Source organism: Salvelinus fontinalis, chromosome 10, assembly GCF_029448725.1.
Source record: "Salvelinus fontinalis isolate EN_2023a chromosome 10, ASM2944872v1, whole genome shotgun sequence".
NCBI classification, from domain to species: Eukaryota; Metazoa; Chordata; class Actinopteri; order Salmoniformes; family Salmonidae; genus Salvelinus; species Salvelinus fontinalis.
The window spans coordinates 45,563,726-45,582,480 of NC_074674.1; the positions used below are offsets into that span (position 1 = coordinate 45,563,726).

Sequence of the window (18,755 nt, forward strand, 5' to 3'; positions counted from 1 at the left end):
AGCTGTATTAACTCTATATAATGGATCTGATAGCTGTATTACCTCTATATAATGGATCTGATAGCTGTATTAACTCTATATAATGGACCTGATAGCTGTATTACCTCTATATAATGGATCTGATAGCTGTATTACCTCTATATAATGGGTATGGACCTGATAGCTGTATTACCTCTATATAATGGGTATGGATCTGATAGCTGTATTACCTCTATATAATGGATCTGATAGCTGTATTAACTCTATATAATGGATCTGATAGCTGTATTAACTCTATATAATGGATCTGATAGCTGTATTAACTCTATATAATGGGTATGGATCTGATAGCTGTATTACCTCTATATAATGGGTATGGATCTGATAGCTGTATTACCTCTATATAATGGACCTGATAGCTGTATTACCTCTATATACTGGGTATGGACCTGATAGCTGTATTACCTCTATATAATGGGTATGGATCTGATAGCTGTATTAACTCTATATAATGGATCTGATAGCTGTATTACCTCTATATAATGGGTATGGACCTGATAGCTGTATTACCTCTATATACTGGGTATGGATCTGATAGCTGTATTACCTCTATATAATGGGTATGGACCTGATAGCTGTATTAACTCTATATAATGGATCTGATAGCTGTATTACCTCTATATAATGGGTATGGATCTGATAGCTGTATTACCTCTATATAATGGGTATGGACCTGATAGCTGTATTAACTCTATATAATGGATCTGATAGCTGTATTACCTCTATATAATGGGTATGGACCTGATAGCTGTATTACCTCTATATACTGGGTATGGATCTGATAGCTGTATTAACTCTATATAATGGGTATGGATCTGATAGCTGTATTACCTCTATATAATGGGTATGGACCTGATAGCTGTATTAACTCTATATAATGGATCTGATAGCTGTATTACCTCTATATAATGGGTATGGACCTGATAGCTGTATTACCTCTATATACTGGGTATGGATCTGATAGCTGTATTACCTCTATATAATGGGTATGGATCTGATAGCTGTATTAACTCTATATAATGGGTATGGACCTGATAGCTGTATTACCTCTATATACTGGGTATGGACCTGATAGCTGTATTAACTCTATATAATGGACCTGATAGCTGTATTAACTCTATATAATGGACCTGATAGCTGTATTAACTCTATATAATGGACCTGATAGCTGTATTACCTCTATATAATGGGTATGGATCTGATAGCTGTATTAACTCTATATAATGGGTATGGATCTGATAGCTGTATTAACTCTATATAATGGGTATGGACCTGATAGCTGTATTAACTCTATATAATGGATCTGATAGCTGTATTACCTCTATATAATGGACCTGATAGCTGTATTAACTCTATATAATGGACCTGATAGCTGTATTACCTCTATATAATGGGTATGGATCTGATAGCTGTATTAACTCTATATAATGGATCTGATAGCTGTATTACCTCTATATAATGGACCTGATAGCTGTATTACCTCTATATAATGGATCTGATAGCTGTATTACCTCTATATAATGGACCTGATAGCTGTATTACCTCTATATAATGGGTATGGATCTGATAGCTGTATTAACTCTATATAATGGGTATGGATCTGATAGCTGTATTAACTCTATATAATGGATCTGATAGCTGTATTACCTCTATATAATGGATCTGATAGCTGTATTAACTCTATATAATGGACCTGATAGCTGTATTACCTCTATATAATGGATCTGATAGCTGTATTACCTCTATATAATGGGTATGGACCTGATAGCTGTATTACCTCTATATAATGGGTATGGATCTGATAGCTGTATTACCTCTATAAAATGGATCTGATAGCTGTATTAACTCTATATAATGGATCTGATAGCTGTATTAACTCTATATAATGGATCTGATAGCTGTATTAACTCTATATAATGGGTATGGATCTGATAGCTGTATTACCTCTATATAATGGGTATGGATCTGATAGCTGTATTACCTCTATATAATGGACCTGATAGCTGTATTACCTCTATATAACTGGGTATGGACCTGATAGCTGTATTACCTCTATATAATGGGTATGGATCTGATAGCTGTATTAACTCTATATAATGGATCTGATAGCTGTATTACCTCTATATAATGTGGTATGGACCTGATAGCTGTATTACCTCTATATACTGGGTATGGATCTGATAGCTGTATTACCTCTATATAAAGGGTATGGACCTGATAGCTGTATTAACTCTATATAATGGATCTGATAGCTGTATTACCTCTATATAATGGGTATGGATCTGATAGCTGTATTACCTCTATATAATGGGTATGGACCTGATAGCTGTATTAACTCTATATAATGGATCTGATAGCTGTATTACCTCTATATAATGGGTATGGACCTGATAGCTGTATTACCTCTATATACTGGGTATGGATCTGATAGCTGTATTAACTCTATATAATGGGTATGGATCTGATAGCTGTATTACCTCTATATAATGGGTATGGACCTGATAGCTGTATTAACTCTGTATATAATGGATCTGATAGCTGTATTACCTCTATATAATGGGTATGGACCTGATAGCTGTATTACCTCTATATACTGGGTATGGATCTGATAGCTGTATTACCTCTATATAATGGGTATGGATCTGATAGCTGTATTAACTCTATATAATGGGTATGGACCTGATAGCTGTATTACCTCTATATACTGGGTATGGACCTGATAGCTGTATTAACTCTATATAATGGACCTGATAGCTGTATTAACTCTATATAATGGACCTGATAGCTGTATTAACTCTATATAATGGACCTGATAGCTGTATTACCTCTATATACTGGGTATGGACCTGATAGCTGTATTACCTCTATATAATGGGTATGGATCTGATAGCTGTATTAACTCTATATAATGGATCTGATAGCTGTATTACCTCTATATAATGGGTATGGACCTGATAGCTGTATTACCTCTATATACTGGGTATGGATCTGATAGCTGTATTACCTCTATATAATGGGTATGGACCTGATAGCTGTATTAACTCTATATAATGGATCTGATAGCTGTATTACCTCTATATAATGGGTATGGACCTGATAGCTGTATTACCTCTATATACTGGGTATGGATCTGATAGCTGTATTACCTCTATATAATGGGTATGGATCTGATAGCTGTATTAACTCTATATAATGGGTATGGACCTGATAGCTGTATTAACTCTATATAATGGGTATGGACCTGATAGCTGTATTAACTCTATATAATGGGTATGGATCTGATAAATTAACTGTGCAGGAAGCTGTATCACATAGTAGACCTTAAACGGCAATATTAATATTAATAATATATATAATATATTAATTAATATCCCATTTATTGGCATTCTGATATTACACACAAGTTTTACTGACGGAATTAAATCTCTCACCATCTATATCACCCACTTCCTCCCTCTCTTTATTTTTCTCTTGCTCTCTCTCCTTCTCTTTCCCTCTCCTCTCTCTCTATCTCGCTCCCCTCTCTCCTTCTCTTTCCCTCTCCTCTATCTCCCTTCCCTCTCCCCTTTCTCCATCTCTCTATCTCCCTCCCCGCTCTCCTTCTCTTTCCCTCTCCTCTCTCTATCTCCCTCCCCTCTCTCCTTCTCGTTCCCTCTCCTCTCTCTATCTCCCTCCCCTCTCTCCTTCTCTTTCCCTCTCCTCTCTCTATCTCCCTCCCCTCTCTCCTTCTCCTCACTCTCCCTCCCCACTCTCCTTCTCGTCCCCGCTCTCTCTCTCTATCTCCCTCCCCTCTCTCCTTCTCTTTCCCTCTCCTCTCTCTCTATCTCCCTCCCCTCACTCCTTCTCTTTCCCTCTCCTCTCTCTCTCTCTATCTCCCTCCCCTCTCTCCTTCTCTTCTCTCTCTATCTCGTTCCCCTCTCTCCTTCTCGTTCCCTCTCCTCTCTCTCTCTATCTCGCTCCCCTCTCTCCTTCTCTTTCCCTCTCCTCTCTCTATCTCCCTCCCCTCTCTCCTTCTCCTCACTCTCCCTCCCCTCTCTCCTTATCGTTTCCTCTCCTCTCTTTCTATCTAACTCCCCTCTCTCCTTCTCGTCCCCGCTCTCTCTCTCTATCTCCCTCCCCTCTCTCCTTCTCTTTCCCTCTCCTCTCTCTCTATCTCCCTCCCCTCTCTCCTTCTCTTTCCCTCCCCTCTCTCTCTCTCTATCTCCCTCCCCTCTCTCCTTCTCCTCTCTCTATCTCGCTCCCCTCTCTCCTTCTCTATCTCATCCCCTCTCCCCTCTCTCCTTCTCCTCTCTCTCTATCTCCCTCCCCTCTCTCCTTCTCTTTCCTTCTCCTCTCTCTCTATCTCCCTCCACTCTCTCCTTCTCTTTCCCTATCCTCTCTCTCTCTCTATCTCCCTCCCCTCTCTCCTTCTCTTTCACTCTCCTTTATCTCCCTCCCCTCTCCCCTCTCTCCTTCCCTTTCCTCTCTCTCCATCTCCCTCCCCTCTCTCCTTCTCTTTCCTTCTCCTCTCTCTCTATCTCCCTCCCCTCTCTCCTTCTCTTTCCCTCTCCTCTATCTCCCTCCCCTCTCCCCTCTCTCTTTCCCTTTCCTCTCTCCATCTCCCTCCCCTCTCCCCTCTCTCTTTCCCTTTCCTCTCTCCCATCTCCCTCCCCCTCTCCCCTCTCTCTTTCCCTCTCCTCTCTCTCCATCTCCCTCTCCTCTCCCCTCTCTCTTTCCCTCTCCTCTCCATCTCCCTCCCCTCTCCCCTCTCTCTTTCCCTCTCCTCTCCATCTCCCTCCCCTCTCCCCTCTCTCTTTCCCTCTCCTCTCCTCTCTCAGGGTAATAAGGGCGGTGTATCAGTGCGCTTCTCCCTCTATGGTCACATGATATGTTTTGTGAACTGCCACCTGACGGCTCATATGGGCTATGCTCTGCAGCGAGTCGATGAGTTTGAGTACATTCTGGAGACTCAGGACTTTGACCTGGACAACACACCCACCGTCCGAGACCACAAGTCAGTACCAAACACACACACACACACACACCCACCGTCCGAGACCACAAGTCAGTACCAAACACACACACACACAGTCACACACACACACACACACACACACACACACACACACACACACACACACACACACACACACACACACACACACACACACACACACACACACACACACACACACACACACACACACGTCGAGACCACAAGTCAGTATCAAACACACACACACACACACACACACACACACACACACACACACACACACACACACACACACACACACACCCACCGTCCGAGACCACAAGTCAGTACCAAACACACACACAGTCACACACACACACACACACACCCACAGTCCGAGACCACAAGTCAGTACCAAACATACACACACACACACAGTCACACACACACACACACACACACACACACACACACACACACACACACACACACACACACACACACACACACACACACACACACACACACACACACACACACACACACACACACTTACTACCTCCCTCTCACCCAGGGTGGTGTTCTGGTTTGGTGATCTGAACTTCCGCATCGCTGACCATGGAATGCACTTCCTCCGATCCTCCATCAACAGCGGCCGCTTCAACCTTCTGTGGGAGAGGGACCAGGTGACTAGATACACACACACCACATACACACACACATGATACACACACACTAGATACACACACCACATACACACACATGATATATACACACTAGATACACACACCACATACACACACCACATACACACATACTAGATACACACACATGATATATATACACTAGATACACACACATGCTATATATACACTAGATACACACACTAGATACACACACCACATACACACATACTAGATACACACACCACACACACACTAGATACACACACCACATACACACTAGATACACACACTAGATACACACACCACATACACACATACTAGATACACACACATGATATATATACACTAGATACACACACTAGATACACACACTAGATACACACACCACATACACACTAGATATACACACTAGATACACACACCACATACACACATACTAGATACACACACATGATATATATACACTAGATACACACACTAGATACACACACTAGATACACACACCACATACACACACACTAGATACACACACACTAGATACACACACCACATACACACTAGATATACACACACTAGATACACACACCACATACACACTAGATATACACACACTAGATACACACACCACATACACACTAGATATACACACACTAGATACACACACCACATACACACTAGATATACACACACTAGATACACACACCACATACACACTAGATATACACACACTAGATACACACACCACATACACACTAGATATACACACACTAGATACACACAACACACACACACTAGATACACACACACTAGATACACACACCACATACACACTAGATACACACACACTAGATACACACACCACATACACACTAGATATACACACACTAGATACACACACCACATACACACTAGATATACACACTAGATACACACACCACATACACACTAGATATACACACTAGATACACACACCACATACACACACACTAGATACACACACATGATACACACACACTAGATACACACACATGATACACACACATGACATACACACACACTAGATACACACACACTAGATACACACACTAGATACACACACATGATACACACACACTAGATACACACACATGATACACACACATGACATACACATACGACAAACACACACTGATACACACAACCCCCTTTCTCTCTAACTCTGCGTGATGTCCTGTAGCTGTTATCTATGAAGAAGAAGGAACCCTTTCTTCAGGAGTTTGAGGAAGGACCTCTGAAGTTTAAACCTACATACAAGTTCAACCGCAACTCTGACACCTACGATACCAGGTAACAAGTACACTCACTGCACAGTCAAATACACTCCTGTACAGCACACACAGTTCATAAGCCAACATGCTGTCTGACCAATCAATCAAATGGAGAGAGAGAGAGAGACAGAGAGAGAGAGAGAGAGAGAGGGAGAGAGAGAGAGAGAGAGAGAGAGAGAGAGAGAGAGAGAGACGAGAGAGAGAGAGAGAGACACAGAGAGAGAGAGAGAGGGAGAGGAGAGAGAGAGAGAGAGAGAGAGAGAGAGAGAGAGAGAGAGAGAGAGAGAGAGAGAGAGAGAGAGAGAGAGGAGAGAGAGGAGAGACGAGAGAGAGAGAGAGAGAGACGAGAGAGAGAGAGAGAGAGAGAGAGAGAGAGACACAGAGGAGAGAGAGAGAGGGAGAGGAGAGAGAGAGAGAGGAGAGAGATAGAGAGACACAGAGAGAGAGAGAGAGAGAGAGAGAGAGAAGGGAGAGAGAGAGAGAGAGAGAGAGAGAGAGAGAGAGAGAGAGAGAGAGAGAGAGAGAGAGAGAGAGACAGAGAGAGAGAGAGAGACGAGAGAGAGAGAGAGAGAGAGAGAGAGAGAGAGAGAGAGAGAGAGAGATAGAGAGACCAGAGAGAGAGAGAGAGGAGAGGAGAGAGAGAGAGAGAGAGAGAGAGAGAGACGAGAGGAGAGCAGGAGAGAGAGAGACGAGAGAGAGAGAGAGAGACAGAGAGAGAGAGAGAGAGAGAGAGAGAGAGAGAAGGGAGAGAGAGAGAGAGAGAGAGAGAGAGAGAGAGAGAGAGAGAGAGAGAGAGAGAGAGAGAGAGAGATGCCTCCAGCTGTTTGCTTAGAAATTCTAGGGACAATTAGGAGGCCTGCGTCTGGTGACCGTAGCGTACGTGTAGGTATGTACGGCAGGACCAAATCTCAAAGATAGATAGGAGCAAGCCCATGTAATGCTTTGTAGGTTATCAGTAAAACCTTGAAATCAGCCCTAGTCTTAACAGGGAGTCAGTGTAGAGAGGCTAGCACTGGAGTAATATGATCACATTCTTTGGTTCTAGTCAAGATTCTATCAGTTTAGCACTAACTGAAGTTTATTTAGTGCTTTATCCAGGTAGCCGGAGAATAGAGCATTACAGTAGTCTAATCTAGAAGTGACAAAAATATGGATTAGCTTTTCTGCATCATTTTTTTGGACAAAGGTTTCTGATTTTTGCAATGTTACAGAGACGGAAAAAAACCTGCTCTTGAAAAATGTTTGATGTTTGTTGAAAGGGAGTAAAGTAGAGGTCAAAGGTCATTTACAGTAGAGGTAATTTACAGTAAAGTAGAGGTAATTTACAGTAAAGTAGAGGTAATTTACAGTAGAGGTCATTTACAGTAAAGTAGAGGTCATTTACAGTAAAGTAGAGGTCATTTACAGTAAAGTAGAGGTGATTTACAGTAAAGTAGAGGTAATTTACAGTAAAGTAGAGGTAAATTTAAGTAAAGTAGAGGTAATTTACAGTAAAGTAGAGGTAATTTACAGTAAAGTAGAGGTAATTTACAGTAAAGTAGAGGTAATTTACAGTAAAATAGAGGTAATTTACAGTAAAGTAGAGGTAATTTACAGTTTTGTTTGAGACGACTGTACAACCACTGAGATTCATTGAATGATCTGACGACAGATCCCTTTGTTTCTTTGGACCTAGAACTATCATCTCTGTTTTGTCCAAGTTAAAAGTGCAGTATAAAAATTGCCAGCCAGCATCCACTTCCTCATGTCTGAAACCAAGTCTTCCAGGGTAGACAATTTTGGCTTCGCCCTGGTTCATTGAAATGTACAGCTGTGTGCCGTTTGCATAGCAGTGATGGTTGGCATTTTTTTGTTTCCCGAATGACATCACCAAGGGGTAGCATATACGCTCTTTGGCCAGTTTATTAGGTACAACCATTTAGTAACGGGTCGGAACCCCCTTTACCTTCTGAGCAATGTTGTTCAATTGGAACCCCGGGGGGTGGTCGTCTCCTGCAACAGCCAATCCGTGACAAGAACCAAGTTGTGAGTTCCGAGATGGCGTTCTTCGTACCACTGTTGTACTGCGCCGGTATTTGCCTGTTTGTGGCCCGCCTGTTAGCGTGCACGATTCTTGCCGTTCTCCTTCGACCTCTCGTCAACGAGCTGTTTTCGCCCACAGGACTGCGGCTGACTGAATGTTTTTTTGTTTGTCCCACTATTGTGCGTGAAAAGCCCAGGAGGACAGCAGTTTCTAAGGTACAGGTGCGATCCTGGCACCGACGATCATACCACGCTCAAAGTTTAGGTCACTAGTTCTGTCCATTCTAACGTTCAATGGAACAGTAACTGAATGCCTCGATGCCTGTCTGTAGGAGCGATCCATTGTGGTGAATGGGACGGTGTACCTAATAAACTGTCCGATGGACCAGAACTGAATGTCTTGATGCCTGTCTGTAGGAGCGATCCATTGTGGTGAATGGGACGGTGTACCTAATAAACTGTCCGATGGAACAGTAACTGAACGTCTCGATGCCTGTCTCTAGGAGCGATCCATTGTGGTGAATGGGACGGTGTACCTAATAAACTGTCCGATGGACCAGTAACTGAATGCCTTCGATGCCTGTCTGCCTGATTTACATACCAAGTTACAAACCAAGTTACAGCCATTTTTGTGAACAGCGTAGTGTACTTAATAAACTGGCCACTGAGTGTATTGTGAAAACAATTGTGGTCCTAGAACAGAATCTTGAGGAACACCGAAACTTACCATTAATTTGTCCGAGGACAAAGCATCCACAGAGACACATTTGTCTGAGAGATAAGCTCTAAACCAGGGCAGAACTTGGCCGTGTAGTCCAATTAGGGTTTCCAATCTCTCCAAAGAATGTAGTGATCGATGGTGTTGAACGCGGCACAAAGGTCTAGCATCATGAGGACAGACAGAGAGCTTTGGTCTGATGTCATTAGAAGGTCATTTACCGTCTTAACGAGTGCAGTCTCAGTAGTATGATGAGGTCTAAATACAGACTGGAGCATTTCCTATTCGTTATTTGTCTTCCGGAAAGCAGTGAGTTGCTGAAAAACAGATTTTTTTTTAGACTAATGGGAGAGTCGATATATGATTTTCCGGGACAAGGTTTGGCTTTTTCTGAAGAGGCTTTATTACTGCCACTTTCAGTGAGTTTGGTTCACATCCAGAAGATAGGGAGCCATTTATTATGTTCAACATAGGAGGGCCAAGGACAGGAAGTAGCACCTTCAGTAGTTTAGTTAGAATAGGGTCCAGTAGACAGCTGGAAGGTTTATAGGCCATCACATTTTTTTTGTGAATGTGTCGAGAGATATGGGATTAAAAAACTTCAGTGTCACTGTCACGCCTGCTCCCGCTCTCCCTCAGGCCCCCCAGCAGTATGTCCTCCTGCCACAATCAGTACGCACACCCGGCTTTCCCCGTCACGCGCATCAGCGATTATTGGACTCACCTGGACTCAATCACCTCTGTCATTACCTCCCCTATATCTGTCTGGTTCCCTACTCTATTCCCTGCTGCAGCGTTCGTTTTCACATGTCCTCGTTTACCCGTGTGCTGACGCTGTTGCTGTTTTGTTGCCTGTCTGTTCCGTATTAAATGTCAACTCCCCGTACCTGTTTCTCATCTCCAGCGTCGGTCCTTACAGTCTCCATTGATCCATACCGTCTCCATCAGTCCTTACAGTCTCCATTGATCCATTCGATCTCCGTCTGTCCTTACAGTCTCCATTGATCCATACCGTCTCCATCAGTCCTTACAGTCTCCATTGATCCATACCGTCTCCATCAGTCCTTACAGTCTCCATTGATCCATTCGATCTCCGTCTGTCCTTACAGTCTCCATTGATCCATACGGTCTCCGTCTGTCCTTACAGTCTCCATTGATCCATTCGATCTCCGTCTGTCCTTACAGTCTCCATTGATCCATACGGTCTCTGTCGGTCCTTACAGTCTCCATTGATCCATACGGTCTCTGTCGGTCCTTACAGTCTCCATTGATCCATACGGTCTCCGTCGGTCCTTACAGTCTCCATTGATCCATACGGTCTCTGTCTGTCCTTACAGTCTCCATTGATCCATTCGATCTCCGTCAGTCCTTACAGTCTCCATTGATCCATTCGATCTCCGTCAGTCCTTACAGTCTCCATTGATCCATACCGTCTCCATCAGTCCTTACAGTACAGTCTCCATTGATCCATTCGATCTCCGTCAGTCCTTACAGTACAGTCTCCATTGATCCATACCGTTTCCATCAGTCCTTACAGTCTCCATTGATCCATACCGTCTCCATCAGTCCTTACAGTCTCCATTGATCCATTCGATCTCCGTCTGTCCTTACAGTCTCCATTGATCCATTCGATCTCCGTCTGTCCTTACAGTCTCCATTGATCCATTCGATCTCCGTCAGTCCTTACAGTACAGTCTCCATTGATCCATACCGTCTCCATCAGTCCTTACAGTCTCCATTGATCCATTCGATCTCCGTCTGTCCTTACAGTCTCCATTGATCCATTCGATCTCCGTCTGTCCTTACGGTCTCCATTGATCCATTCGATCTCCGTCGGTCCTTACAGTACAGTCTCCATTGATCCATTCGATCTCCGTCGGTCCTTACAGTACAGTCTCCATTGATCCATTCGATCTCCGTCTGTCCTTACAGTCTCCATTGATCCATACCGTCTCCATCAGTCCTTACAGTCTCCATTGATCCATTCGATCTCCGTCTGTCCTTACAGTCTCCATTGATCCATTCGATCTCCGTCGGTCCTTACAGTACAGTCTCCATTGATCCATTCGATCTCCGTCTGTCCTTACAGTCTCCATTGATCCATACCGTCTCCATCAGTCCTTACAGTCTCCATTGATCCATTTGATCTCCGTCTGTCCTTACAGTCTCCATTGATCCATTCGATCTCCGTCTGTCCTTACAGTCTCCATTGATCCATTCGATCTCCGTCTGTCCTTACAGTCTCCATTGATCCATACGGTCTCTGTCGGTCCTTACAGTCTCCATTGATCCATACCGTCTCCGTCTGTCCTTACAGTCTCCATTGATCCATACGGTCTCCGTCAGTCCTTACAGTACAGTCTCCATTGATCCATTCGATCTCCGTCTGTCCTTACAGTCTCCATTGATCCATTCGATCTCCGTCTGTCCTTACTGTCTCCATTGATCCATACGGTCTCCGTCAGTCCTTACAGTCTCCATTGATCCAAGGTCTTGGCAGTTCTCTTCAGACTCGGGAAAACTGATAAGTTCTCCTTTATATGAGGACAGCGACTGCAGCGAAAAGGCATCATGTTACTTAGTTTTGGCTGGTGGATGTTGAGCAGATCCATGTACATATTAAAAAACTTCTTCGGGATCAGTGTCCCTTCCACGGGACGGTTGAGCTAACGTAGGCTAATGCGATTAGCATGAGGTTGTAAGTAACAAGAACATTTCCCAGGACATAGACATATCTGATATTGGCAGAAAGCTTAAATTCTTCTTAATCTAACTGCACTGTCCAATTTACAGTAGCTATTACAGTGAAATAATACCATGCTGTTGTTTGAGGAGAGTGCACAATTTTGAAAATAAATAGTTATTAATAAACAAATTAGGCATATTTGGGCAGTCTTGATACACAATTTTGAACCGAAATACAATGGTTCATTGGATCAGTCTAAAATGTTGCACATGCACTGTTGCCATCTAGTGGATAGAATGTATACTGCACCTGGCTGGACAAATACATTATGGTCTTTCTCTTGCATTTCCAACATGATGGTACAAAAAAATACAAAAGAACGGTTGGTTTTTTCTTTGTATTATCTTTTACCAGATCTATTGTGTTATATTCTACTACATTCCTTTCATATTTCCACAAACTTCAAAGTGTTTCCTTTCAAATGGTACCAATAATATGCATATCCTTGCTTCAGGTCCTGAGCTACAGGCAATTAGATTTGGGTATTTCAGGTGAATTTTTAAAAAAGGGCCGGATCCTTAAGAGTTTTTAAGTCAAATGAAAAAAAGTTGAGTGAAGATATAACTAAAATGTTAGGAAACTCGTTAAATACAGAGCTTGATTGAACGATTATTAAAAGTAAAAAGCTAACATTTGGCAGGTAACCAAGTAGCAACAAACAGCACAGCAGAATGACTCAGAAACGGCATCAGGTGTTCAATCATGTGTTTCAGGTCCAATGTGTGTCTCTCTCTCTCTCTCTCTCTCTCTCTACCTCTCTCTCTAACTCTCCACCTCTCTCTACCTCTCTCTCTAACTCTCCACCTCTCTCTCTACCTCTCTCTCTCTCTACCTCTCTCTTTCCTTCTCTCTGTTAAGACATATGCTCTCTTCTCTTTGTACTCCACAGCACTCAGAAGACATGGTTGGGCTTTAAGTAAGAGCTGATTAGTGTCTGTTTAACTGCAAGACCCCACGCCAACAGTCCCTGACCTTAACCCCACCCCAACCGTCCCTGACCCTGACCCTAAACCCTGACCCTAACCCCATCCCTGACCCTAACCCCTGACCCTAACCCCTTGACCCTTACCCCATTCCTTAATGTTGTGGATATGTCTATGCACAGAACGAAACGGCAGGGTAGCCTAGTGGTTAGAGCATTGGACCAGTAACCGAAAGGTTGCAAGTTCAAACCCCCGAGCTGACAATGTACAAATCTGTCGTTCTGCCCCTGAACAAGGCAGTTAACCTACTGTTCCAAGGCCGTCATTGAAAATAAGAATTTGTTCTTAACTGACTTTGCCTAGTTAAATAAAGGTAAAATGGTTAACTAATCTTCAGTTTGTAAAATTATTTGTGGGAACAAGGCACACATGGAAAGAATCAACATTCACATACATCGATATTCAATACAGATATTCAACATACAATTAAGGATTTCAAACATGATTAACCTGTTTGGCGTGCAAGCCCGACGTCGGTACATTTATGACAACAGCCACTTCAAGTGCAGGGCGCGAAATTCAAAAGATATTTTTTTTCAATATTTAACTTTCACACATTAACAAGTCCAATACAGCATATGAAAGGTACACATATCATGAATCCAGCAAACATGTCCGATTTTTTAAATGTTTTACAGGGAAGACAAAATATGTAAATCTATTAGCTAACCACGTTAGCAAAAGACTCCACTTTTATTACTCCATCAGTTTTTGACTCCATCAGTAGCTATCACAAATTCGGCCAAATAAAGATATAAATAGCCACTAACCAAGAAACAACTTCATCAGATGACAGTCTGATAACATATTTATTGTATAGCATATGTTTTTTTCGAAAAATGTGCATACTTCAGGTATAAATCATAGTTTACATTGCAGCTACATTCAGAAATTGCACCGAAAGCAGCCATAATATTTACAGACACCAACGTCAAATACCTAATTACTCATCATAAAACATTTCTGAAAAATACATAGTGTACAGCAAATGAAAGACAGGCATCTTGTGATGCCAGACAATATTTCCGATTTATTAAGTGTTTTACAGCGAAAACAAAATGTAGTATTATATTAGCTTAGCACAATAGCCAGAAACACTTGGGCGCCGGCGACTACGACAGATATATGAACTAACATCATAAATTGGGTCTTACTTTTGCTGATCTTTCATCAGAATGTTGAAAAAGGTGTCCTTTGTCCAGATGAGTCGTTGTTTGGATTCAGAATGGCAACTTTCTCTCTCCATTTAGCAAGCGCGCTAGCCGGGTTGCACGGATCTCTCCGTGTAAACAAACGGAAGAGAACGGAACACGGCAAAACTCCCGAAAAAATTTCAATAATCTGATGAAACTATATTGAAAAAACATACTTTACGATGATATGGTGACATGGATCAAATAAAATCAAAGCCGAAAATAATAGTCTCATATAACGTCAGCAAAACAAAAGGCAACCCCACTGTCCAAATTGCGCTCTTCACAGTACCGGAAATTGGGTACACGTCATTCCAAGAGGATTTATTCCATCCCAGATCGAGATAATCACCTAATTTCTTCTCTCACAGCCTCTTGACACCCAGAGGAAGGTGTATGACGTGTATGTTTACTAATAGGTCTTGTGCCCATGTATAGGCATGAAGAAGAACAGAGCATCGATTTCAGACGTTCCACTTCCTGGTCAGGAAAAGTGCTGCAGAATGAGTTCTGTTTCACTCAGAGAAATATTTCAAACGGTTTTAGAAACTAGAGAGTGTTTTCTATCCAATAGTAATAATAATATGCATATTGTACGAGCAAGAATTGAGTACGAGGCCGTTTGAAATGGACACATTTTATCAGGCTACTCAATACTGCCCCTTGCAGCCATAAGAAGTTAACTTTACGTTAACTTTACGTTAACTACTAATAAGCTGTTGACCTTTATGACCTTTTTGACTGCTCTATTAAAAAGCATCTAATGTCGTCTCCATGGCGCCGCTCACCAAGCGATGGAGACCTCTAGTGAAAGGACGTCAATGAAGTGTTGTAGCCATTGAGTTATACTGAGCTTTATGTGGAGGTCTGCATCTCGTCACCAACATGATTTTTGACGCCAGTCAGTCCAGGCAATCATACTTGTTTCTGTGCGAATCAGTGTAGAGTCATTGTTCAACAATAGTATATTGGGAAGATAGGGAATGGTAGCACCGTCTATACTGGACGCAGACCTGGCAACCTGTGACCAGGAGGTCTTCAAACTGGACGCAGACCTGGCAACCTGTGACCAGGAGGTCTTCAAACTGGACAGAGACCTGGCAACCTGTGACCAGGAGGTCTTCAAACTGGACGCAGACCTGGCAACCTGTGACCAGGAGGTCTTCAAACTGGACGCAGACCTGGCAACCTGTGACCAGGAGGTCTTCAAACTGGACGCAGACCTGGCAACCTGTGACCAGGAGATCTTCAAACTGGACGCAGACCTGGCAACCTGTGACCAGGAGGTTTTCACACTGGACGCAGACCTGGCAACCTGTGACCAGGAGATCTTCACACTGGACGCAGACCTGGCAACCTGTGACCAGGAGATTTTCAAACTGGACGCACACCTGGCAACCTGTGACCAGGAGGTTTTCACACTGGACGCAGACCTGGCAACCTGTGACCAGGAGATCTTCACACTGGACGCAGACCTGGCAACCTGTGACCAGGAGATTTTCAAACTGGACGCAGACCTGGCAACCTGTGACCAGGAGGTCTTCAAACTGGACGCAGGCCTGGCAACCTGTGACCAGGAGGTTTTCACACTGGACGCAGACCTGGCAACCTGTGACCAGGAGGTCTTCAAACTGGACGCAGACCTGGCAACCTGTGACCAGGAGGTTTTCACACTGGACGCAGACCTGGCAACCTGTGACCAGGAGATCTTCAAACTGGACGCAGACCTGGCAACCTGTGACCAGGAGATTTTCACACTGGATGCAGACCTGTCAACCTGTGACCAGGAGATCTTCACACTGGACGCAGACCTGGCAACCTGTGACCAGGAGGTCTTCAAACTGGACGCAGACCTGGCAACCTGTGACCAGGAGGTCTTCACACTGGACGCAGACCTGGCAAGCTGTGACCAGGAGATCTTCAAACTGGACGCAGACCTGGCAACCTGTGACCAGGAGATTTTCACACTGGATGCAGACCTGGCAACCTGTGACCAGGAGATCTTCACACTGGACGCAGACCTGGCAACCTGTGACCAGGAGATCTTCACAATAGACGCAGACCTGGCAACCTGTGACCAGGAGGTCTTCAAACTGGACGCAGACCTGGCAACCTGTGACCAGGAGAACTTCACACTGGACGCAGACCTGGCAACCTGTGACCAGGAGATCTTCAAACTGGACGCAGACCTGGCAACCTGTGACCTTGAGGTCTTCAAACTGGATGCAGACCTGGCAACCTGTGACCAGGAGGTTTTCACACTGGACGCAGACCTGGCAACCTGTGACCGGGAGATCTTCACACTGGACGCAGACCTGGCAACCTGTGACCAGGAGATTTTCACACTGGATGCAGACCTGGCAACCTGTGACCGGAAGGTTTTCACACTGGACGCAGACCTGGCAACCTGTGACCAGGAGGTCTTCACACTAGACGCAGACCTGGCAACCTGTGACCAGGAGGTCTTCACACTGGACACAGACCTGGCAACCTGTGACCAGGAGGTCCTCACACTGGACGCAGACCTGGCAACCTGTGACCAGGAGATCTTCACACTGGACGCAGACTTGGCAACCTGTGACCAGGAGATCTTCACACTGGACGCAGACCTGGCAACCTGTGACCAGGAGATCTTCACACTGGACGCAGACCTGGCAACCTGTGACCAGGAGATCTTCACACTGGACGCAGACCTGGCAACCTGTGACCAGGAGATCTTCACACTGGACGCAGACCTGGCAACCTGTGACCAGGAGGTCTTCAAACTGGACGCAGACCTGGCAACCTGTGACCAGGAGATCTTCACACTGGACGCAGACCTGGCAACCTGTGACCAGGAGATCTTCACACTGGACGCTGACCTGGCAACCTGTGACCAGGAGGTCTTCAAACTGGACGCAGACCTGGAAACCTGTGACCAGGAGATCTTCACACTGGACGCAGACCTGGCAACCTGTGACCAGGAGATCTTCACACTGGACGCAGACCTGGCAACCTGTGACCAGGAGGTCTTCAAACTGGACGCAGACCTGGCAACCTGTGACCAGGAGGTCTTCAAACTGGATGCAGACCTGGCAACCTGTGACCAGAACGGCTTCACACTGGACGCAGACCTGGCAACCTGTGACCAGGAGATCTTCACACTGGACGCAGACCTGACAACCTGTGACCAGGAAGTCCTCAAACTGGACGCAGACCTGGCAACCTGTGACCAGGAGGTCTTCACACTGGACGCAGACCTGGCAACCTGTGACCAGGAGGTCTTCACACTGGACGCAGACCTGGCAACCTGTGACCAGGAGGTCTTCACACTGGACGCAGACCTGGCAACCTGTGACCAGAAGATATTAACACTGGGGCAGTGAACACGTCTAGAATGCTGGTACAACCACAGTACAATTAAACAAGCCTCCTCCCCCACCCCACCCGTCTCACACCTTAACCCCTGACCCTAACCCCTGACCTTAACCCCTGACCCTAACCCATGGTACCCTGTGTCCCAGCAGAACACTGTCCCTGACCTTAACCCCTGACCTTAACCCCTGACCCTAACCCCTGACCTTAACCCCTGACCCTAACCCATGGCACCATGTGTACCAGCAGAACACCGTCCCACACCTTTACCCCTGACCCGTGGCACCCTGTGTCCCAGCAGAACACCGTCCCTGACCTTAACCCCTGACCTTAACCCCTGACCCTAACCCATGGCACCATGTGTACCAGCAGAACACCGTCCCTGACCTTAACTCCTGACCCTAACCCATGGCACCATGTGTACCAGCAGAACACCGTCCCACACCTTAACCCCTGACCTTAACCCCTGACCCTAATCCATTGCACCCTGTGTCCCATTAGAACACCGACCCTGACCTTAACCCCTGACCCTAAACCGTGGCACCATGTGTACCAGCAGAACACCGTCCCTGACCTTAACCCCTGACCCGGGTGGGTGTGTTGAGAACTCTACCTCACAAGGTGGGCGTGTTGAGAACTCTACCCCACAAGGTGGGCGTGTTGAGAACTCTACCCCACAAGGTGGGCGTGTTGAGAACTCTACCCCACAAGGTGGGCGTGTTGAGAACTCTACCCCACAAGGTGGGCGTGTTG

General features: G+C 44.7%; 1 pseudogene; it reads left to right on the top strand.

The window, feature by feature from the left end:
- Nucleotides 1-18,755, top strand: part of LOC129863310 (inositol polyphosphate 5-phosphatase K-like) — a 58,683-nt pseudogene that overhangs the window by 24,509 nt on the left and 15,419 nt on the right.